Source organism: Aythya fuligula, chromosome 2, assembly GCF_009819795.1.
Source record: "Aythya fuligula isolate bAytFul2 chromosome 2, bAytFul2.pri, whole genome shotgun sequence".
NCBI lineage: Eukaryota > Metazoa > Chordata > Aves > Anseriformes > Anatidae > Aythya > Aythya fuligula.
This window is the reverse complement of record NC_045560.1, coordinates 149,350,718-149,375,318: the sequence shown is the minus strand read 5'-3', so window position 1 is coordinate 149,375,318 and position 24,601 is coordinate 149,350,718.

The following is a 24,601-nucleotide window of genomic DNA, read 5'->3' as shown; positions in this document are numbered from 1 at the left end:
TTGTAGGAGTGTAGAACAAGCACTTGTTTGGTGCCTCCAGCAAACACAGGCATGGGTGGAAGCCACTGAAATGTAGCTCCTTGGTGTCTGTGGACCTTCTGGGGAGATATTCATGCACTCTCAGTGTCCTCACCATGAATTTCTGCCTTCATCTATATCCAGGAGGCAAATGGGTCTTCGTGGGTACTTCACATTGCAAAAGCAGTGTATAGTAGGGTCAGCTCTACCACTGTCCTTCTGGGCAGTCTGTGGCATCTTTCTGGGGTCCATTTCTCCCCTTAGTAACACAATTTGTTCCTTTTTAAAGCATTTTCAAGGTTTTTAACAACAGAAAGTGATGTTATGACTCCATGATTTTGATAGCATTGTATGGACTTATGGAGAATCTAGGTGTTGATGGGTCAGGCACTGTGTTAACTACAACTAGTAGGAAGACTTGATCTTGGCCTTAAGGAATTTACAATAAGACAGCAGACAAGTCACAATAAAATAAAATAAAATAAAATAAAATAAAATAAAATAAAATAAAATAAAATAAAATAAAATAAAATAAAATAAAATAAAATAAAATAAAATAAAATAAAGGCAAAGTAGGGGAGAAAATGGTCCCTGGGACACATATAGTCTCATAAGTTAACAATTTTCACAGCTCCTGCTGGGTTTAGTTTGGCTTCTACTTAGTACAAAAGGCTGTCAGATCTGCTAGCTATAAATCACATATTCTGAATAGGAATTACCTGGTGTTGTGGTGAATTAGATATCTGCTCTCCGCAGAAACATTTAAAACTGGCAGCTGAACACTGTGTAATAATAAAAAAGTCACAGTGTTTTGAAAAAAAATACCATTTTCTACAGAAAATATTCTCATTATAGTAATGGTTCTCTTGCATAGTAAACCAGGGTGATAAACCAGGTTGAGTGAGGAAGGGACAGATTTAAAAAATAAATAAATACATTTTTACTTCTTTTTGCTGCTTTTTTTTCCATTGGCAGATGAAATACCCTTAAAATACCAGAGGACCTGAATGTTGCCTTTGTTGATCATTGAGTTCAGATGTAGTTGAGCTGACCACTGAATTTAGATCTGTAACAAAGAGTTGGTAATTTTTGCTCACCTGTCTAATTGATGCAGGAGACAAGTAAATATACAACAACTTCTTACAGAAAATAGATTCGGGGTATGATTTAAATCACATAATCATTCCAATAAATTATATAAAATAAATATGCCAAACACTGCATAAATACCTTATATTAGTTTTTAAAGGAATATACATATGTTAAGGGTGAAGGGATGTTTATTCATGAATGCTGTGCCCAACTTTCATAACTGCATTAACAAGCAGCATCGTCAGATGTCCCCTGCAGAAACGTCCATCCCTGGTGGGGTTGTACATCCATCCATCTGCTTATTGCAGCCTCCCTGCCCATACAGCAGAGCTGGGTGAAGGGGGTACCAATATCCATCTGCCACGTTGCCAGAAGGGTTGTTTTACCAGGCTTTGGTGAGGGGGTTAACTCGCTGCAAGAAGTTGAGGCATTCCCTTCACTGGTTCTGGTAACCTTCATCAGCAAGGTGATTACAAACCTTATGAGGAAAAAGGAGGAGGTTAGGTTTCATGCTGGCAGAGCTATTCCAACCATCATTCTCTTAATTTGTAAATTTATATCTTTAAATAAACGTTTGCTTTGTCTAATTAGAAATAAATATTATAAGAGCAAGTGGAGAACTGATAAAATTCCAACTTATACCACAAGTCTGTGATTGCAATTTGTTATTTAAAGTTGTTCTGCCTCTATTTGCCCTTTCAGACTGTGGGAAAAGGAACACTAATCCAGTATGTAGGGTATTTTACTGTGATAAGGATGAGAAAGAAACAGACCTCACATTTCCCAGAGACAATACATGTCTCTTTGTCCCTCCTTCCACCGAGGAAATGAAGACCTGTTTTCCTATGCTTTTTCTCAGAAGCTTCTTCCTTTAGCTGTGACCCACTGGTAGGTATGAGTGATCCTTTACTGGTCTAATGGCAGTTTGAGTTTAATAAATCAAAGGTTCTTTTTCAGTTATTTTTCTTACATACACAGGCAAAGGACTAGAAACATAGTCCTAACTCAGAAATTTAAGTTGACAATTTCCCCTTTTTCACCCTGGAGCAGGCACTAAGGCGGTGCTCTCATGTACACAGGTTATACATTTTCCTGGACTCCTTTGTAGATTGAGCCTTTTAGCTGCCACCAAAGATGACTCCAGCTCAGCCTGTGTATCAAAGAGGTGGGTTAAACAGGCATAGTTTCAAGTCCCAGGAAATAGACACAGATCCCTTTGGTTTGAATTACCCAATCTTCCCAACGGGCCTTCAGAATGCTTTAAAAATGTCATTTCTAATGTTGGTTTAATCAGATTTTTCTCTTCCTCTCTTGTAGCTACAAACTTTGCTCTGACATCTTTCAGCTTGTATCATGCAGAAATGACTGCCAATAAATGTATTATCTGGGAACTGCAATGTGCACTTCTGATAAAATACCTCTGTGGATTGGGCTTCCTCTTGTACATTTATTCAGTATTAGTATTAGGAGTTATGTCCAGCCTGTCTGGCAGTGCATCCCCATGTCCTGATCAGTTGGGAGAACAGGTAGGGCTTTAAGACCTGGCCCTCAGACTGGCCCAGCACATCTGACACCTGGTTAATAAAAGACAGTTTTAGAAGCATTGACATAACAGTACTTTAACTGACATCACCCAGACCAATTGTGCCCTTAATGACCCATATTTTATGTAACCAAAGTAAATAAATAAGGTAAAAAGGGACAAAGTATGTGTGCCATATTTAAAATAAGATGTTAGCAGCTGAATTTATACACTGGCATCTGTACAAGACTGCAAAGGAAACAGCTTCCATTATATATCATGCCTTTCCACCACATTAATTCCATCATAAACCTCTTCTGCAGCACACTTTTATTGCTGTCACCAGGCACAAATTAGTGTAATCTGGTGACAGCAGCCAAGTGCTTCCTTGAAATAACAAGGCAGAAGTTTGGTTGCACAACCGCTTTTTGTAAAACAACAAAAGCATCACACATCTGTATGACTCGAGGCCAGTTTTGAAATTGGGGAAGCTATCAAGAAGCACCTTAATCCATTTTCTGGCAGCCATTGGGACAACTTCCTCAGAAACATGAGTGATGTAGGGCACAGTGCAATGTCCCTGTGGACCTGTAGCTGGTGTGTTTGGAGGTGACTGTTGCTTTCTGCATCCAGACCCTGTTAATCCTCACTTTGATGAGCACTTGGATGGTTTGATGGTGGACTTGGCCAACTTAGCTGGGTGATGGTGACATTCACCTCTCTCTCCTTCTGGTGGCTTTGCTGTGGGGTGGCAGTTCTAGCTACAGAGTCATGAGCACCTGGGGCTGTCTTGCCTTGAAGAGCTCCAGCTGATTCCGAAGCTGTAGCCTCTGCCACAAGACAAGCCATTTCCAAAAACACTTTAGCACTAGAAAGCCAAAACTTAACAGAGTTAGAGTTATTAGAAAGGTATCTTTTTCATTTTCAAGGTAATCAAAACTATTAGTTAAATCTCAAAAACTATTGGTGGTCAATACTTTAATGAGAACATTGAATCTTTAACCTTTGGAAAAAAAAAAAAAAGAGTAATGTTCTGGTGACATGTTGAATATGATGTTATTACAGGGCTGAGCTAAGGCACTTACTGTTCAGAGAATTAAAACAACTATTTAGGAGCAATAACCAGGGGCATGTCCTCTTTAATAATATGGAGCGATCAGATCTAGAAGCAATATTCCATATCTGTTTTTTTTTTTTTTTTTTTTTTTTTTCAAGAAAGAAACAAAATCTGGGGGAAAGAAACTGCCAGGTTTTCTGAAATTAATGTTGTTGTTGTTGTTGTTGTTGTTATTATTATTATTATTCAGACACCTGGAGTGTTTCTGATTGTGTGCAGAATCATTCCTGCCTACCCCGGGGGACATATGATCAAAATGGGTGGTGACATGGCAAGGGAGGATCCTGTGGACATTGGTCTTCACTAAATTTGTGCCACGTCTGCTCATTTCCCTCTCACTGCATCTTGGCTGCCCTGCTGGCACTGCAGCACTGCTGAGGGTCCCATCCAGGGCCAGTGATGTGCCCAGATAAAGCATGAAGGAATCAAAGAACTCACTGGCTAAATAAAGCAGAGAAAAAGGTCCTATTCTCCACTGGTGGCAGTATGCCTACCTGCTGCATACATGTACAATCTGCTGGGGTAGCAAGGTGACCTGGCCTCTGGTAATGCAAAAAATAAAAATAAATAAATACTCAAAACAAACAAACAAACAAACAAACAAGCAAAGCACACACACACACACACACAAACACCAGCACCACCAACAAAAAATTATATTCTCCGAACTGATGATGTGCACAGGGTTAATTGAGAGGGAGCAGCAGGAATCTACTCTTGCATGTCTGGCAGGTAGCAGCTAATCAGTTTGACCTAATTTTTGTTTAACATTTAAAAGGAAATGGATACATTTTTGCAAAAGAAGATTGTTATACAAATGTGTGTGAGCCTGTGTTTATATATATATATACACAAATATATATGTATAGTAACATCTCATTAAACAAAATCATCACTTCTTGTTTATTTTGTATAGTGTAATTCATAGCTGCTATTTTCTGTGGATGCCATTAGATGGTATTTTACTGAATGCCAAAACTCAATACCAACTCACTGTAAGAAATGAAGCAGAAAAACTATAATGGTATTCTATTAGTTTATGTTCAGTTTAGGCAATAAGGATTAGAAAAACTGATACAAAGCTAAACTAGCACTAGCAGGCATATTAGTTTTGTAGTATGTATTTGATACCAAATGAACTGATTAAAAAGATTACTGTAAATCAACACATGGACTTTAAAGCAAAAGAATTGTCAAGGCAGTTTTGGCACCTAATCTCTGGGCTATAATGCACTGCTTAAAGTTTTATTTTATAACAGAGATTATTCTCTCTGTTATACTGATAAAATTAGAAATGATGAGGTAGAAAGTTGTAGTAGTAGAGATGTTCTGTTTTCACCTAAGGATTTTAATGGATTAAGCTTAAAAATGTTTGGTGAATATCACTGCATGTGGAATATGCTGGCTCTTAAATTCTGCCCTAATTTGATACAGTTCAAATCCCTGTGTTACAAAGTGTTTTTCCCACAGCCATGCAATGATCTCAGTTAAAGGAAACAAACAGATAAACACATCAAGAAACCCCTCTGAAACCAGGAGCCCAAGGAGCTAAATTTTGACATCCCAAATAGCATCTCCTAGTCTGTATGGAGCAAGTGTATACGGCACAAGGAAGTCAGTTCTTCAGCAGATAAGTGATGGTAGGAGACTGAATGATGAATTACCCAATTCTCCATTATGCAGACAACTTAGTTGCTTTTCATCCCAGATGGAAGCACAAGGCAGCTGTGCTGTTCCTCTTTCACACATTCACTATTTCATATTCTTAAACACTTGTAGCTCTCATAAGGTTCCTCACAGGTGGACTGAGGTGTAGGAATGCACATTTGGGACTAGATATTCTTTCCAAACTTTGCTCTTCTTCAATATTATAGAATTTCAAATATTCTTGTCACTCTTATAAAAGTCCATCAAGTTGGGCATTTGAGTTTTTGATCTCAAGGATGCCCTGTAAACTTGGATGGGAAAAGATGTTTTATTGCACATGGCATGAAAAAAAAAAAAAAAAAAAAAAAAAGTATTTCCTTGAGTGGTTTTGCATATCCTACCTTCTAATTTAGTTGAGAGCCCTTTGTTCTTTTATTTTCTTATGCATGTGATCGTTTCATTCTCTTTTCATATGAAAGGTTTTCCATGCCCCTCTCTTTTTGCCATCTCCCTTTCCTGAAAGTATTTTTTTTTTTCCACCAGCATTTGCAAATTAGCACAGTCAAAGGGAATTTTATTTTCATGTGTTATCTTTGTTTTGTCTCATGGTTTCCAAGAGGGATGTTTTCTTCAAAGACTACTTTCCTGTGCCTAAAATCTCTAGGCAAAACAGCCATGGTAGCAAGGGTTGTATCTTTCCTCTACTCAGAATTGTGACTGCTTCTGTCAGGACTTACTTTGACCTCTTTGTCCCTTGAGTACAGGACTCATTCAAGTAAGTCTGTCGTTTTCTCAGTGGTGTAACCCTGTCTATCATGAAAGCAGCAGAGACTTAGAAAAAGTGCCACACAGAACTGCTACAGTGAAAATTCTTTAAAACCACTTATTTGAAAGCCATAAGTGTTTTTTTTTTTCTTTTTTTTTTTTTTTTGTTTTTTTTTTTTTTTTTATGTGATTGCATGGCACTGCATCAGGTGCTGGGCAGCAGCAGGCTCCTCCCTGTGAGCCCACAGCCTGTGAAGGGGCTCACAGCAAAGGTGCCTTCGTGCCTTCGGCATGTTGAGCTGCTGAGGAGTGAGTTCCTCAGGGCTGAATGTGAAGTGCTGTCACTTTTCCCTTAAAAATAATTAGAACACATGTTTTTGGCAAGAATGTCTACTCACAGCATTAGTCAACCTGTGTTCTTCAGCTTTATCCAGTTGGTGTTTGACTAATTCCTACAAATAAAAAAGAATTGCTGTTTCCTTACAAGTTAGATTTATTTATCTGAAAAACAAGGTCTTTATCAGTGTTAGTGATAATGTCAGTATTATTCTTGACTTAAGCATCCTTAATTTACACAGAGAAATTCTTAAATGCTATGGTGAAAGAGCCTATGGAAAATCTGAAGACAGACTGATAGTTTCTGTGGGCAGTTGGTTTCTGAAGAGAGATGTCCACGTTCAGAGCTGTGTGCTTGCATGAAAGATAACATTATCATGATATTTTCTCAGCTGTGTTTAAGCGAAAGGAAACCAGTGGCCTTTGCCTTATGGACATTAATTTCCTCCATTAGCCCATCTCCTGATTCTTCCTGATGATGAATAATGTTACCAGTTGTTTTAAATATAGCTCAATTCAAAGAAACAGGGCAGAAACTTTATAAGTGTGTTTCCTTTCATTCTTTAGCCTGGAACCCCTTTCTTCTGTTTGTGTATTTTTGTTAACCATAAAACACTGTTCTATGTCTTGCTTATTTTACAAAGTATTTACACCGGATAACTCATTTTGGGGTTAAATTCATTCTTAAACAAAAAGCAATGGGCCAGCAGCACCTGAGATATTCTCTCACAGGCAATGCAGTTGATAACCTTCTGGGTCAGATTTGCTGTTGGTGTAAATTTATATAATACCCTGACTTGTCTCCCTTGATGACCTACAAATTCACTTTTAGCCTTCACCTGAACAGATCTGTCATGATATTTAACTTATAGTTGACAATTTTTGACAATACAGATTTTAAAGCCAGAAGGGGCCTTTACATCATTTAATCTGACTGTCCAATCTGTTGATTGTCAGGGACTCTGAAGTGAAACCTGCAGAATTTTTGAGCTCCATGAAAAACAATCAAATTGAAAACTCTCTCTCATGATTGTGTATTTGACAAAAAGCAAATGTACCTTAGACTCAGTCATAAATGCCTGTGCAGAATATTCTCAGAAGCTGGGGGTGAGTACACCTCTGTTTTGAAGGATACCATAATAAATGGCTTAAGGTGAAAGTGCCTTGCACCTCCATCTCATAAAAACTGGCAGCCCCCCAAAGCAAGAACATGAATTTAAGATTGGTGTATAATAACTTTTAAGACTGTTACAATGTTAGTGCTGGATTGATGTGGAAGTCGTTCAAGTCTTGCAAAAGTGATTGAATATGTAAGAATAAATCCCTGTTAGGCTAAGTGTGACTCCCATTGTCCTACCATGGAAAAAATTTGCCAGCAGCAGAGTCACACAACTATTAGAAATTTCAGCCTCAGAACTTCTTTGTTTCTGCTAGGATTTGAGGAGAGACTGGCATCAGGTCATGTTTCCATTTATTTATTTATTTATTTATTTATTTTTTAAAGTCACATTCCATTGGTTTTTTGCTATAGGTCTCCAAAGTGGGCAGTGGAAGTTGTTCATATGATAATGAGAACAGAGGCCTCCTGGGTTTTCAGATTTTAGAGCAATAAAGAATTGTTACATCCTTCAATTTGGTGAGTACAGAGTCAACACTGGAAAGTTTTTGAACAATTATATGTAGCTGTGCCAGTTGTGTCATATCTCAGGAATGGCTAGGTAGACAATGGACTTTCCTTCTATATTGCTGTGAAGACTCAAAAAATTCTCCAAATCAGAAGGATCTGAACTGTTGAGACAAATTATCTTTCCTTCCTCTGAGTTAAGGATGGAAGGACGGAGTTTCCATGGTCAGCATAGGAAATTCAGGTCACAAAGAATGATGCAAAAGCCACAATGCCTTTTGGTGCCTGCATAAAGTCCTGGGGTGACCTTCAATATTTATACTCCAATCTTTTTTACAACTGTTGTTTAAATAATAGGCCTTTCCTTGACAGTGATAATCAGAAGGGAAATGTCACCACAAATACATTCCAGAGGAAAAGAGCAAGCTGAGTGAAACCACAATGTGCTCAAGTTATGGCTATATTCAGACTCATAAAAATTTTGCCTCCGGATGTTAGATCAGATCATAGCACATAGATAGACAAGCCATACTGCCTAAAGTAAATCCTTCAGTAATGAGTGCATTAAAAAATACGATAGACAGATCAGATGGATTTATCCATTTATTTCTGAAAATAAGAAAAAGTAGACATGGATAGCTGAGTAATTTTTGAGGCAAGAGGTCATGTGAACACTACATTGTTATAGCTGGAAAGCTGGGCCTGCATGTATGGAGAAGAGCAGTGAGGAACACTCTTGTCAGTGAATCCAGAACTTGGATCTTTCAATGAGTTTTTGTGAGACAAATCACTGAGTAGCTTTGACACATCAGTCTTTCCATGTTTCATACTCACTTACCTTCTGGTTGCAAAATCTATGGGAAGGAATTTCCTTTGTTCAGGGTCTAGTGTTTCCAGATTCTGGGCCCAGGAAGAACTCCCAGTTGATTCAGTAATTCATCAAAAGATAGAGGAGGAGAGGAAGTAAGCTAAAATAATATGAAGTAGACATGATTAAATCCATAGAGTCACAGAATAGTTGAGTTTGGAAAGGTCCCATGGACGCCATCTGGTCCAACCCCTGCTCAAGGAGGGACACCCGAAACAAGGTGCCCAGGACTGTCTCCAGGTGGATTTTGAAGATCTCCAAGGATGTGGACTCCACAATCTCACTGGGCAACCTCTACTGGTGCTCGGTCACCCGCAGAGCACAGAAGAGCTTCCTGGCCCTCAGATGGAACCTCCTGTTGCTGGCACTTGGCACCACTAACAGTAGTCTGTCTCTGTCCTTTTCTCTATGTCCTTTTCTGCAGAGCTGCTTTCCATCTAGGTGGCTGCCAGCATGTACTGGTGCCTGGGATTGTTCCTATCCAGGTGCAGGACTTTGCACATCTACTTGTAGAACTGGCTGAGATTCTGGTCAGCCCATTTCTTCAGCTTGTTGAGATCCCTCTGGAAGTCTGTGTGTCACTCTCATGGGTCAGCCACTATTCCCAGTTTTGTGCCATCTGCAAATTTACTGAGGGTGCTCTCTACATTTTTGTCCAGATTGTTAATGAAGATGTTAAACAGGACTGGACCCAGTATTGACCCCTGAGATACTTCACTTGTTACTGGCCTCCAATTAGACATCGCACCAATGACCACTAACCTCTGGGACCAAACATTCAACCTGTTTCTGATCCACCCAACTGTCTTTATTATTATCCACTTATTTCTAAATGATTTTGGAAACTCCAGTGACAGCAGTCCCAGGCAACCCTTCACATTCTTCTCTCCTCTGCATTCCACAGCACACAATAACTTCAGGTGTCTAAGAAAATTCTTTGAGTAACCAAAATTTGGCAACACAGGCTCTCTCTCTCTCTCTCTCTTTTTTTTTTTTTTTTTTTTTTTTTTTAATGTTTTCTGTTTTTCCTTTCCTTTTTCTGCTACAGCTTTCTGCAGTGCTTGCCAGAAATGATGCAGATTGGAGTTGGTTGCTATTCCTAATGTTAAACTGTGAATGGTTCAGAGGAAAAACTGGGGCTTTTATTTGTTTATTTTTATTTTTCCTGTCTGCTATTGTACAGTGTATACAGCAGTATCTATTAGAGATGCAGACAGCTATGAGGCAATATTAATACTGATGATGACAATAAAATGCTTGTGGTTCTATGTCCCATTTTTCAACCCACGCTAATGTAACCCTCTTCTGGGAGAAGTAATTATAGTGAACAAGGCTGGAGGGGTGTGATTTCTCTGTTAACCTCAGAGAATCATAGAATTGTTCATGTCGAAAAAGACCTTTAATATCATCTAGTCCAACCTGCAGCCTAGTACTAAAGTTCATGAGTAAACTATGCTACTAAGCTCTACATCTACACATTTCTTGAAGACCTCCAGGGATGGTGACTGAACCACCTCCCTGGGCAGCCTATTTCAATGCTGTACAACCCTTTCAGTAAAGAAGTTTCTCTTAATATCCAGCCTAAACCTCCCCTGGTTTAGGACATTTCCCTTCATCTTATCACTTGGTGCTTGGGAGAAGAACCTGATCAGATAGTACCTCCCAGGTAGTTGTAGAGAGCAATAAGGTCTCCCCCGAGCCTCCTCTTCTCCAGACTAAACACCTCTAGTTCACTTAGATGCTCCTCACAGGACTTGTGCTCCAGGCCCATCACCAGCTTCATTGCCCTTCTTTGGACATGCTCTAGCACCTCGATGTCCTTCTGGTACGGAGGGGCCCAAAGCTGAACACAGTACTCAAGGTGCAGCCTCACAGAGCTGAGTACAGGGGGATGATCACCTCCCTGATCCTGCTGGCTGCACCGTTCCTGAAACAAACCAGGATGGTGCTGTCCTTCTTGGCCTCCTGAGCACACTGCTGGCTCATATTCAGCCAGCTATTGATCAATGCCCCCAGGTCCCTTTCCACCCAGCAGCATTTCAGCCACTTTTCCCTCAAAACGTATATGTCCACAGACTGATCATGCAGGGGTTTGTTCTGCTATTCATCTCATACTCTTGTTTTCCTTCCAAGGTTTACTTTGGGCTCAAACCATGGAGTTCAATTCTTCCGTTTCAATATGTTGCTATACCTCTGTCCAAAGCTGCACTTAAATATGTGGGCAGTTGCTGTGGTTCAGCTGATACTTGGAAACTTAATATGACACGTTAACTTGAATTTGTGTCTGTGTGTGTGTGTGTTATTTAACTAAAATACTAATTTTTATGGTATTAAGCTCAATCAAAAGCTCTACATTTCACTCAAGTTCTGCAGGAAAAATCCAGACCTATGGAAATTCCAATGCAAACAGAACTGACAGTGGTAGATAATAAGTAGAAGAACTTTCAAAATGTGAAGTCTGAATGTCAGGCTTGCATAGAATTAGGAGATAGGAACTAATATGGCAGTTTTGTGTTATGTGGCATACAGTTCACATCAGTCCCGTTCCATCTCAGCTCTACCAAAGACAGCTTGAACGATATCTCTGTTTTGCCAAGATGCTTGCTGAGAAACCAGGTTGTTTAAGAAGAATAAAGTGTCAGGGTATGATAGAAGTTGTGGCCATTGCTGTCCTGATGAGTCTAGTCTGATCTGGTCTGACTGTTTTAATGCTCCATTCTCTGTGAATATTTTTTGCTGGATGGGTGGCAATGCACAATCCTCCTGATGACTATGTGTGAAAAGGGTCCCATATCTGATGGCACAGGTTCACTGATGACAGATTCAGACGCAGATGCCCATGCTGCATCCTGGAGAATCCTGGCTATTGAAAATAAATAAGAAATATTTCTGAGATTCTTAATGTGGTTTTATTTGAACAGTGACACATATGAAGTGATTGGTGTTTTGTCAAAAAGCATCATCATTACTGCTGTGATACTTGTAGACTTTTGTTGTAGACGGGAACAACTCTTCACAATTTGTAACAACCAAAAACTCAAACCCAAGATCATGCCTGGTTGGCCAAGGGGCATAACATTCTCATAAGTATTTGGCCTGGTGAAACTCAAAAGCTTGAAGCTTGTTTTAGCAATAGAAGTTCACTGTGGCAGCATAGGCTATAGGTAAGACTATAAATACTTACACAATTTCAGAATTACTAATGTAATTATGTCTAGCTGATAAATAATCTTAAACATATATATATATAAATAAATAAATAAATAATTCTAAGTGTTAACATTCTGATGCCAGATCTTCATTGTTACAATAGGCCATACAGACATTTCAGACAGAAGGGCTAGATCAGGAGGGTGGGAGTAGTCTTCAGCCACGATGTTTGAATAGACACAGTCCCTCCCCCAGGCAGTGTGGGGTGGGGCTGCAGCATCATTTGGCTCCTTTGCCCATCAATCTGCCCCTAAAAGATAATATTCTCCCTTCCCCCAAAGCACTTTTAATCTGAAAAGTGAGTGGGTGAAACAGGAGTGGAACGTGGAGGGCAGATAGACTAATAGTTGTAAGGGCATGTTTTCACATATGCTAACCCATATGTACAATTTGTGGGAGTAATAAGTCAATCTCTCTGCCTATCAGGACAGAGGGTTTTAAACACATCATGGCTGAGATGGGAGAAAGCTTGAAGACAAAGCAAGAAGGTTATGGCTGTACAGGGAGTTCACGTTCCAGGACTACTTACAGGATCTATTATTAGAGTTCTGGTTTGTCTAAAAATGTTAAAAATAAAATGTTTCTGCCTGATACAGCTTGAAGTAGAGTGAAAGATTAATTATGGCATTATGGATTTAATTTTGGTATTCTTACACCCCCCTAACCTCATGTAAGAGCAGACTGTTACCCTATACAGGAGATTGTTTGTTTGTTTTTAATTATTATTTTTATTATTATTATTAAAAACAAAACAAAACAAAAAACACGTAACATGCCTTTGACCTTTCACACAACCTGGTGCTCAGAGGGTGATGTAGAAGATCCATTTGCATTTTGCACTGCTGCTTGCTGTTCATAAGGAAAACAGCCACATTGAGATGTGAAGGTAACTGGACCAGTGAATTGTTTGGACTTCAGTGTTTTCCTGATGCTTTGAAGTAGATGCAAACACATTGCCTCTAATTATCAACTGATGTAAATCAGTGGAGCTCCTATGACTTTACTAAACTTTAACTGATTTCTGTGAGGATTTGTCTATTTGTGTTCACAGCATCCATTAGATGCCAATATCTGATAAATAACAATAAAAGAAACTAACAGTCCTCTGGTAACAATAGCTGAGAGGATACAAACACTGGCAGGATGTATCTCAGCATTTAGAAAATACTCTACCAAACTGGGAAAGAAATCAAAAAGCAGTGAGACTGGAAAATCTCAGAACATGTTTACAGGCTCCTTTAATTCAGTACCATTCCATTACACTGCCAAAATTAATCACTGTCTTCAGCTCCTGTCTTGGTTTCTTATTTACTGCTAAGTTGATCTCCTTGGTGAGATTTTATTGCTCCCAACTATCATGCTCCTTTAATATAAAGTCTGATACAGATTGCAAAGAAATGAATAATGTAGGGGCCAAGCAAATAGGAACTTAAGGGTCACGTGTGGCTCTGTTAAATGTAAGTGTAACACCTACTCCATTAAACAGATAGCGTGTGTACAGCCTCAGATCCTTATGTGTGAAATGATTCGGTTGTATGTTAGCTACCAAGAATGAAAAGCACAGATGTAATAGACAAGCAATGTTCTTTATCAAAACAGCAGTCTGAAAAAGAGGCTGGACTGCCTGCAACCCCTCTTGCAAGTACAGTAACCCTAGTGCTACCTGTCTTATATGTTGTGGGAACTCAGCTTTTCCCCTGCTCTGCCACAGTCAGGCAGCCTGACATTGTTTTTGGTATGAGTAACACCTTCCCTTGGTGGGACATGGAGAGAACTGAGACAGCTTTGCTTTGTTCAAATCCTAGATTAGGTTTTGGTTTGGAGTAGGACTCAGCAGTTCTGCAATTACAAAACAATCTTTATGGGACTGAGTCTCTCTCCTTTTTTTTTTTTTTTTTTTTTTTTTTTTTTTAAGGATAGGGATGCTATTTTGCTTTGTTTATGTGGTGTCCATGGCCCTAACCCTCACTGTATTCATTGTGCTGCAGTGTATGTTTCTTAAAAGACCTGTTTAATAAAATAACAGGACATAACAGTGAAAAATGCCCAAAATGTCAGTTCTGTTTTACCATTTGAAAGATTGGACTAGGCCCACCTCACTAAATAAATCAATAAATCATATGAAATCCCTAAGAAATCAAAATACTTTCAAGTACTTTGAAAGAGATTGTACATGGGCAAATTGTGTCTTTGCTTCTGCAAGTCTTGGCTAGATACATCAGACTGGTAAGAGAAGAGCTAACATAAGTAGGAAGAGTTGTAATGAATGAAAGCTGTATGGTTGAATCCTTCAGAAAACATCCTCCAGTGCATCACTGAGAAAGTGGGAGTTAACCTGGCTCAGACAAGGAGCCTGTTCTGATAACATTAAAGATGGCTAATGATGTTTAATCACTTTCTTTCCCTGTGTCAACACTTCCCCCTCAACAACTTCATTGCCTCTGATTAGAAGCAACCCATTTTAATCGGCTAGTGATGATGAGCTCCTTTAACATAAATAGGTGCAGCTCCAAATGGCAGTAAGGTGGTTACCATTCCTTATGCATAGTTCAGTAGCATGATATATATATATCTGAGCTAAGGACAGTATTGCACTAGGTACTAGAAATGCAGTGTAATAGAAGATATTTTTGTCCTGAAGGATAGACCTAGCTAAGAAAGCTCAAACAGAAGTATTATTTCTAAATTATAGGTGAATGACAAAGTGTGGAGGCAGATCAGAAGTCTCATCTACGGCCATCTTTGCATCCTGTTCATCATCAGCTTGAAGACACTTGGCTCTTCTGCAGGTGCTTAGAGATCCTTCAAAGAAAGACTACAGATGAGGAGCAGTGAAGTTCATCACATTGCAAACTTTAGAGTGAAGGCACAAGTTGAGAGACTGTTATAGTATGAGCCACCTGATAACAATCTTATAAGACGTATTTTGGCATGATAGGTACCAGGTTTTTAAAGCAATCAGGTCTTGCAAGGGCATATAATTATTGTGTAATAATTTCCCATTTGTCATACAGGGTTACATGCTTTCATAAGGTGTGGAGTTGCTTTTTACACAGCAACCACATAGCCTTGGGCACCTGATCCTGAGTGAAATTGCTTCACTGCGATCTCTTAGACAAATACTCCTTTTCTGTTACCACGTGATAATCTTTTTATTGTCTATGGATCTTAGGTCTCTGAAGGCTCGTGGAGATGCTTCCTTTTTTTTCACTCTTCAAGTGAACTCAAGTGGTAATGGGAAAAATTCTGTTTTCCACAGTTGGACATTTCAGCTTTCTGCTCACTGTAACACATGGAAGATGGTATCTCAAAAGCAGAAGTCACTAGTGAAGACATACTGTGCATAGCTGTCAAAAAACATGCTCTACCATTAAGCTAAAACATGAAGGCTAATACTAGAGATGTTTGAAAATGGAAAGCAAATAGTTCTGTGAACAGCAGATCAATGAAGAAGTTATTTTACTCAGCCATGGCACCCCTCCCTGCTTATTTTCATTTGACCTGGAAGAGGCAATACACAGTATATGCAGCTGGTCCAGACCTGCCTGGGTGACTGGGCAGTCAACACCCCTTCTTTAGGAAACAAGCCGAACGTAATGCAATGTCCCTCTGATGTCTGTGGACTGAACAAATGGCTTTTAATGCTGCATGCAGTCTCAATATGTATTTTATACAGGTCTCTTGTAAAAACTTTTTTCTTCTAAGAACTCTACTCTGCTGTCTGATTTGGGGGAAGCTGGACAAAATGCATTCAAGAAGTTCACATAACCCTTGTTTCTCTGGGAAACAGGGTAAGCAAAAATCTGTAAGTTGTACATAAAGTTGTTTCCACTTTTCTTAGAAAATCTTGAACCAATTCAAGCATAACAACAACGAAAGGATCAGGGAAGTTATTTGAGCAGAAGGAATTCATTGCTAACATGGGCAACTGATTCAGCCTTAGGACATCATTTTTCATGGTGAGAACTTCTGAATAGCTCTCAGTTCTCTGTACCTCTGTTCTTCCTGCACTAACTCTACTCAATGCAAAACAAACAAACAAACAAACAAACAAAACACACACAACACAAAACAAAAACAAAAACAAAAACAACACATTGCTGTTGGTGTGTTTCCTATATTCTTCTCTCTCACCAATGCAGTTGCTGTTTCTCTACTTTGCAACTCATCAACTTTCTCTTCAAGGGCAGGATGCTGGAATTTTGAAGGAGGAAAGAATCTCACACTTCCTCCTTCCTTCCTTCCTTCCTTCCTTCCTTCCTTCCTTCCTTCCTTCCTTCCTTCCTTCCTTCCTTCCTTCCTTCCTTCCTTCCTTCCTTCCTTCCTTCCTTCCTTCCTTCCTTCCTTCCTTCCTTCCTTATTCCAACCTCAAACAACAAAAGTCCCTTAAATGGTCTTACAGCTGAGTGTTATCACTTTAAGCTGGTAATGCTGAACACGGAGGTGCTGGTGTTATGAACTTGCTGACTGTGATTCTTGGAAAGTATTGTTGTGGGTAACAAGGTAGAAATCCACACAAATATGCTGACTTGCACCACTTAGTGTACATGGGCTTGCTGTCTCTTTTAGTGTCATCTGCTGACATATATTCTCTTTTGCCTATGACTACTCAGACATGGAAAAAAATAATATAACGCTCCATAGTTTTTAAAGTGTAAACACTAGAAACTACATCTTTTTTTTTTTTTTTTTTTCCTATTTTTTTTTCTATTTCCTCTGGGCTTAAATGAAATCTGAAGTCTTTATTGAAGTCTGTGGTAAAACCCTTTAACTTCACTGGATTTTGTTCTTATAGTCTTACTATCTCTGTTCCTGACTTGTCCAATATGGCCCTTCAGGTTACATCTTTGCAAATGTTCTCCTCCCACAATTGCATTTGACTTGTCTGTTTACATTGTTATCTATTTTCAGAAGGCTAGAGCTCTGCAGTGTTTGTATGCAGGTTCTCAGCTGGGTCTAGAACTAGTGCTGCAGTGCATCAGTATTATCTTGGTGAGCCTTTCTAACATAAAAGGCATATGCAAAACAGTTATTTGCTCAATTTTTAATATAAAAGGTAAATGCAAAACTCTTATGACATTGAATAACTGTCATTGGAACTTAATTTGAATAAACACCCTAAGGTGAAGCTTTCATCTGAACCAGAGGTGAATCTGAACTTATTAGGAGCAGCATCACATTTTTGAGAGGTTCATATTTGAATCCATGAGCCAATCTATTATCTTTAATCTTTTGAGTCTGCAACTTTTGGCTGGAGAGTTTCCAGTAAAAAGGTATTGTACCTCCCACTGTAAATTTTACAGGAAAAGTCTTGCTTTTGAGACTTTGGAGGGGAGGTCTATACAAATCTCAGAGAACTTGGGCTGGATCTTATTCTGAAGACAGATAAAAGTGTTGAAAGCTTTGTTGGGTATGTCTGCATGCACTTCCATCATGCTTTTGATTAGAATGTGATATAACCTGAGAGTTTGGCCTGTCATAGCCTGTGGTTTCTAGTCTAGCAAGTCACACCTTTGTGCAGTGTAGACGTATATCCTTACATGGATAACACCACTGCAGCTCAGCAATGCCGAGCTCCCCTCTGGGCACAAGCTAATGAGGGTGAATCAGAGCTTCATGTCAACTCAAAATGTTCTAACAAACCTTTCCAGGTGATGGGCTACCTTCTTCACAAGTGGCTTCTCCTATACCTGGCCGTATGCCGAGTGCACCAGACAAGCCAAAGTTTTTTGTGTATTTTCATCTGATGCTGTGCACTCCACTCTGGGGATTCCTCCCCATGTAGAAACTTACCCAAGCTTGCAAAAAAAGCATGTAATATGGAGAAAACAGACTTTGCAATAATGGCAACAAATGCCATTTGGTTTACATGCTAATTAACCAAAGGTAGTGCAGATATACAAGACTCATAGTGAAACCATTTAGGTGTGCAGAGAGACACAGTGAACGAAGCACCATGTCACCTTGTCACAGCTGGAAGTAAGATACTGCATCAACAGTAAACAGCTGTTATTTTCTATCTATTTTTCTCTTTGTTTTACAATTCTTCCATGGCTTTCATGGGAAAGAAATGACATTTTGTGTTAGATATCAGAAAGAAGTTAAGACTATGCTCTCCTGGAGACTTTATTGTGGTATTTGTTATTCTATTTGATGATAGGCTGTTTTTATAATTATTATTTGCACTTAACCTTTTGTATCATTACATTTTCTAAATAAATAAGGTCAATATCACATAAAAAAAATCATACAAAGTCTTTGCACAGAGCATGTAAGTCAATGTTTATCCTAAAAGCTTTGATAGATGTTTTTCTCTAACAAATTTCTTTTCTCTTAGATATTTAATAAAGATTATGAATGAAAATAAATAAATTCCCCCACTTTGTCAAGCCAAAGTCTGAAAAGGTAAAGTTATTTCAGTAATGAATGTTTTACGTTGTATCAAATTAATCTTTCAGAGACCCCCATCATTAAATAAGTCAAGAGAGTTTATTAAGATACACTTCTATTCTTCCATTGTCTTTAAATACATACTATCTAGATATATAAAGGCCTAATGTTGACTCATTAAATGAAAGAATGCTTATTTCTGCAATCACTATTCTGTGCAAATTTAATGAGTTTAAACATAAAAATAATATAATAAAGTAGCTCAGTCTTCATCAGGCAGGAAGATTTTGCAGACTCATGCAGAAGACTGATAGCATTGAAATGCTGAAACTGAGTAATGTTACAGGCAACAGTATTAATTAAGCTGTGAAAAAGGGGGTCTCGGTAGTCCTTGTGAGGATTTAAGCCAAAGCAAGATGGAAAATATCTGTCTGTCCATCACATGTGTAAAACATTGACAAAATATTTTTACCCTGTCTGTCCTGGAAAAGAAGAAAAAGAGCAACAATTTCCAGAGAATGGATCTTTGTGTTCCATCTTTCCAAGATGAAGGCAGTACACCAGTGATGATTATGTTTGGCTTTTTTTCTCCTCAAAACTCAGATGTTATGAAGTCAGCCATAATCTTTTCATTTAATGGTTCAAGGCAGATATTTTCTCCTCATTAACTGTTGGCAAGCAGCAAATTGTTTAAACCCATTTATAGGGGGAAAGGGAGATGGGGTCTTCTCTCATCAATCATTCTGGCACATGGGAGCTGTGGCTGCCTTGGAGCCAGTTGCAGGAAAGGAGGAGCCCACAGATAATGGAGACAGCTGCTGCCCAGCATCAAATCAATGGTCCCATCACCTAACACCCAATTCTTCAGCGAACCAAGCTCTCCCACCTACCTCACGTATGTCACTAATTGTGTGTGTGCCTGTCCATTTCCTCTTTCTCCAAGTTCTTACATTGAGAAACATTTGCTGCAACATCGCTGCACCTCCAAGAATAAAATAAGCTCCTTTTTTCCTCTACCCACCCTATATATCTTAATACCTATAATTTAGAAGGTGAAAAATGTTATTCAGAACAACTGCATCTTCTCTGCAGAATCCACAAAATGGCTATTGCATTACAGTAAATTCACTAGCATCTGAGATGAAATGTCATAAATTAAGGGTCAGAAGAAACAAATATCCAGTCAAGTTGAAGTCAGCTTAGGATATCATAAAATGTCCAGATGGAAGCAAAACCTGGCTGTCTGGAAAGCACAGGGAAAGACAGGGCTATGGAGGGCACATAATGGTGCCGGGAATAATTCTATATCAAAGATTTAAAATAGGTTGAGAAAACAACAAAAACACAGATTCAAGGATATTATTGTTTTGCTTATTCTAATTGTGGTCCTTGTTCAATATAAGCAGAAAGTGATTAATTCTGTGCATTTTTAAACTGTTGTGGCTCTCAATGACTTGTGCAAAGACAGAACTGAAGTCAATGGTGACAGGCATTTACAGAAGAGATACCTCAGTGGCAGAGTATTTACTACAGCTTTATCAAACAGGTGCTAGCATGTTTTTAAGAAATAATATAGACACATAAAAGCACAGAATCAACTTATCTCTTCATATTAAAGAACTGAGGAGATCTAATAAAATTTTGAATTATTTGTGAGAAAATCTCAGTATTTTGTTTAAAGGTGGGCATTGTCAGGTCCAGGTTTTTAATCAATTACCTTTTGTTTAAGGCTTGTGCCATTTTTTGTTAACTTTCCAGAATATTTTAGCAGTTGATTTTTACTGGCAGAGATGTTTATTGGAAGCCAATGTCAACGTTGTTTATGGACATATCCAAGGATACAAAATTTAAAATATTACTTGTGACAAGAGGTTATTACATGTGTGTTCAGTTATTACATGTGTGTTCAGTATGTAGTGTCCCATCTCATTTATCTGCCTGACCCAGGTCTTAGCCATGCAGCTCCAGTGTACATTGGGATAATCCCAGCAAGCTGCTGCAGTTTTCCTGGGACTGTATTTTCTGCCAGGTCAGACTCTTTGGAAATTTCTTGGTGTGTGTATTTTCCAAGGCATAATTACAGACTATTAGCTGTGCTTGCTATACACCCATACATACAGACATGTGTTATGCAAATATTGACCGTAACACAAATCACATTGCCTTGCTTCATGCCTATTTGCATTTCCTGGTAGCTTCAAATAAGAGGTCCAATTTGGAAACATCTTCCAATCAACATCTTTGCTGTGAACCTACCCTTCCCCCCAGTCCCATCAGAAGTTTGAGGGGAGTTCAGCTGCTTGTCCAAATGTTGCTGGTTGGCCCCTGCACTGATTGGAACTCCTCATTTGCTTTCATTATCTGATGGGTGACAAGTCTGAACGGCTCACCATGTGTGACTAAATCCACCACAGGAGCTCGCAAATCCCAGCCTTTTGGAAGTGAAAGCTTCCTTTGGCCGCAGTTCAAACTTTCCTGTCAGGACATTTCAAACACTCCCATCACAGGAGTTATTGCTCATATGGGGGCAGGTATGTTAACACATTCTTGGCAAATCACCAAGCAATGGAACGCAAGACTCAGCGAAGGTTTTGATAGACTTGTGTTCAATTTTTTTCAAAAACCTCTTTTAACAGTAGGTCATCAATGGATATTGAGGACATTTTATGTGTTGTGCACATCATTTGCTTATACATCGAAGGTTACAGTACAGTTTGATCACACAGTACGCTATTGGGACCAGTAATTTGATAATAAAGGACTTTTCAAGCCATCATGAAAATATTTAATGGTATTTAAAGTCTGAATGCTGAAGCTAGATAAATTTGGAATGAAAAGCATGGACATATTTTTAATTGTGATGGTAATTCAACAAGAGAAAAACTTCCTAAGGTTATTAAGGATTGCCTATTAGTAGGTTTTTACTTAAAACAGGAGATCAGATCCAGTGATCCAGCTCATTGGTTTTCACCTTGCGTTCAGTGCACTTCTGCAGAACCATGGGCTGCTTCAAGAACATTGAAGAAAAGCTGTTCTTGCAGTGGGTTTGAATTTCTTCTGTCTAGGAGAAAACTTCTGGGAACCCTAAAGTGATTTGCAAATAATAGTTAAGCAGATATAAATCAATTGTGACTGCTTTTGTGGTGGGAGTTGGCCTCTTTTACAAGCTAACTAGCAATAGGACTAGAAGCAATGGCCTCAAGTTGCACCAGGAGAGGTTCAGGTTGGAAATGAGGAGACATTTCTTCTCAGAGGGAGTAGTCAGGCATTGGAATGGGTTGCACAGGAAGGTGGTAGAGTCACCATCCCTGGAGGTGTTTAAGGAAAGGGTAGATGTGGTACTTAGGGACATGGTTTAGTGGGAAATGTAGGTGGCAGGTGGACGGTTGGGCTAGATGATCTCAGAGGTCTTTTCCAACCTTAATTGTTCTATGATTCCATGATTCTGTTTCTACTTTCATGAGTGGATGCCAAGCAGGAATTAGTCCAGAGGAGATCAGTGGTAGGCATGGAATCAGCTCAATCAGCTCAGGTGATTACAGGTAGCCTTCTGTGTCCCTAAAATCTAGGGACTTTAGGGACACAAAAATGTTTAAAGCGTGAACTATTTTTTTTTTTTAAATTTTTATTTTCCTTTTTTTTTTTTTTAATTTTTCATTTTTTTTAATTTTTCATTTCTTTTTTTTAATTTTTATTTTCCTTTTTTTTTTTTTTTTAATTTTTCATTATTTGAAATGTAACATGTCAGTTCTGATGAGGAACAGAAATACATGTAACTTTTGTGAATGTTTGGAGCTGGAGATGCTTGGCAGCTTGCAGGACTGGGAAGCTAGTCAAGGATTATTTACTATATTTAGGTACATATTTTTTGTTCTTACTTGAGTGGCTGCATAGCATAAAAGTGTGAGTGTTTCTTCCTACTAATATTATGATGTTCTTCACTGCAGCCAGTCCTAAAATGATATGTAATGATATTTTGGTGCTTTAAACCTTGTTTTCTAAGTGATGTGGTTAATCTATTTTTTGCATGAAATTATCATCCTTTAGTTAAAGTCCTATTTAAATGAGAGATACTATTATTGCAGGGATGGAGTATTAAATGATAATAGGACAGTGGAGTTTGTATCAATATATCTTAAATTCACTGAAAGATGATGACTTTCAAAAGCTCAAATAGCTCAATGAAGCCACTAGTATGTGGAGGCATCACAAGCATGGAAAAGTGATGAAACAGGTGCTATATAAACAGAGAACAAAGGGACGTGTCCCTGCCCTTAAAAAGTTATTGTTTTAAGGAAACAGTTTAAACACAAATGCCAAAACAGTTTTTTCCTTATTCATTTAAGTATTTTGAATGTACCAGAAGTCAGACAGAATCACAGACCAATTCATGAAATACTTTAGGGACCAGTTTGTCTCAGGAACCATCATTGTCTGTCAGGACTATCTACTTCTAGCTATTTGAATAAAAAAAAAAAAAAAAAAAAAAAAAAAAAAAAGAGCAGATAACTGAAATGACTGTAAAATCAAAATTTCTTCCTATTTTTATTATTATATATTTTTTTTTCAAATATCTTTGTTTCTGTGTGGTGACTACTGAAGTCCACTTTGTAGCCTGCTCATGGCTTGTGACAAGTGCAGTAAAAATTCTGTGGTTGAGATTTTTAGCAATTTTTCCTTGGCTGGTTCAGGGAGAGTGACATCAAGAAGACAGGTGGGGCACCTCACTCCAGAGGGATTTTCAGGCTTCAAGTGGGCAGTCTGACACTGTGCATCTCTCTTAGAGGACTGCAAATTAAGCCTTGGGGGACTCAGATCCTTCTGGGAGCACCCCAGGTAAAGGTAATTGGATCTGGTGAAATGTGAGGAGGTGCATCCAAGCCTGCAGGAGATGGACCAGCAGCTGTTTCATCTGGCTGCCACCTGCAGAACTCGCAGTGCTGCAGGTTTGACATTAAAAGTGAAATAAGCTGATTTCCCCCTTGTAGAAGTTCAGAGTGCTCTGTAGGTTCCTGGGTAAACATATGCCATGCTGACATCAGTGCCAGATGGGAGATGCCATGTATAATTTTGGAAGACAATTCAGAACTCATTGCAAAATGTAGGCATTTAAAACAGTAACTGCCAGGTGATGGAAGAGACAAGTATCATCATGCTCTTTCCTCGGAAAGGAGAATTTACCCAAACATCTTGATGGGGATGAGTCTGGCCAGCTGCCCTCGCTGTGGGGAGAACAAGCCCAATGGCAGCAGCACACCATGATGATACCTGGGGGAAGTTTCTTCATGGTCTAGGTATAAATGGGGAGCTACCTGCCTCTCTAAGTCCTTTGCATCTTCCAACTGTCTCACGTCCTGTCAAGGTCCTCTGGAGCTTCAAATGAATAAGAAAATAAATATTTAGAGAAAATAAAAACCTTTTGAACTTTTCAGTTAGAAAGAAACTAGAAAACTTGGAAAAAATAGAAAACAAAGGATATGTAAAAAGTAAGTAAAATATTAGTAAAATGAAGTAAAAAAGTTTTGTTTCAAGTAGAACAAGACGTTTTAGTTGTACAATGCCCTTCCCCACAGTGATACTTAACTATTTGATTTTATTAAACTATTACACAGGCAAATATGTTTGGAGCTAATGAGACAACTACACAAAGCATTTCAGTGCAGCTGTTGAATTAGAAAGTTCAGAGTCTGCACGGTTCTGGGTGCCACTAACTGTTCTATAACACAGTTATCTGGAAGGACATAGAGCCAGACAAGAATCCTGACCCTAAATTATTGTATGCATTTTTGGTAACCACCCAGCTCTTAACAAAATGACTATGTTCCCTATGTGCTATGTCAAATCCTGTTGTATAATGTTACATATCCTGATAGGTATCAGTCGCAATTACTGTCTGGATTCAGGTGGATGTTACTATGTCACTTGGAACAAAAACAAAGAAAACAAAATCCTTTTCCTCTTTGAGAGAAGATTGCATCTTCCCAGCATGGGAAGTGAGTCTATCATACGCTT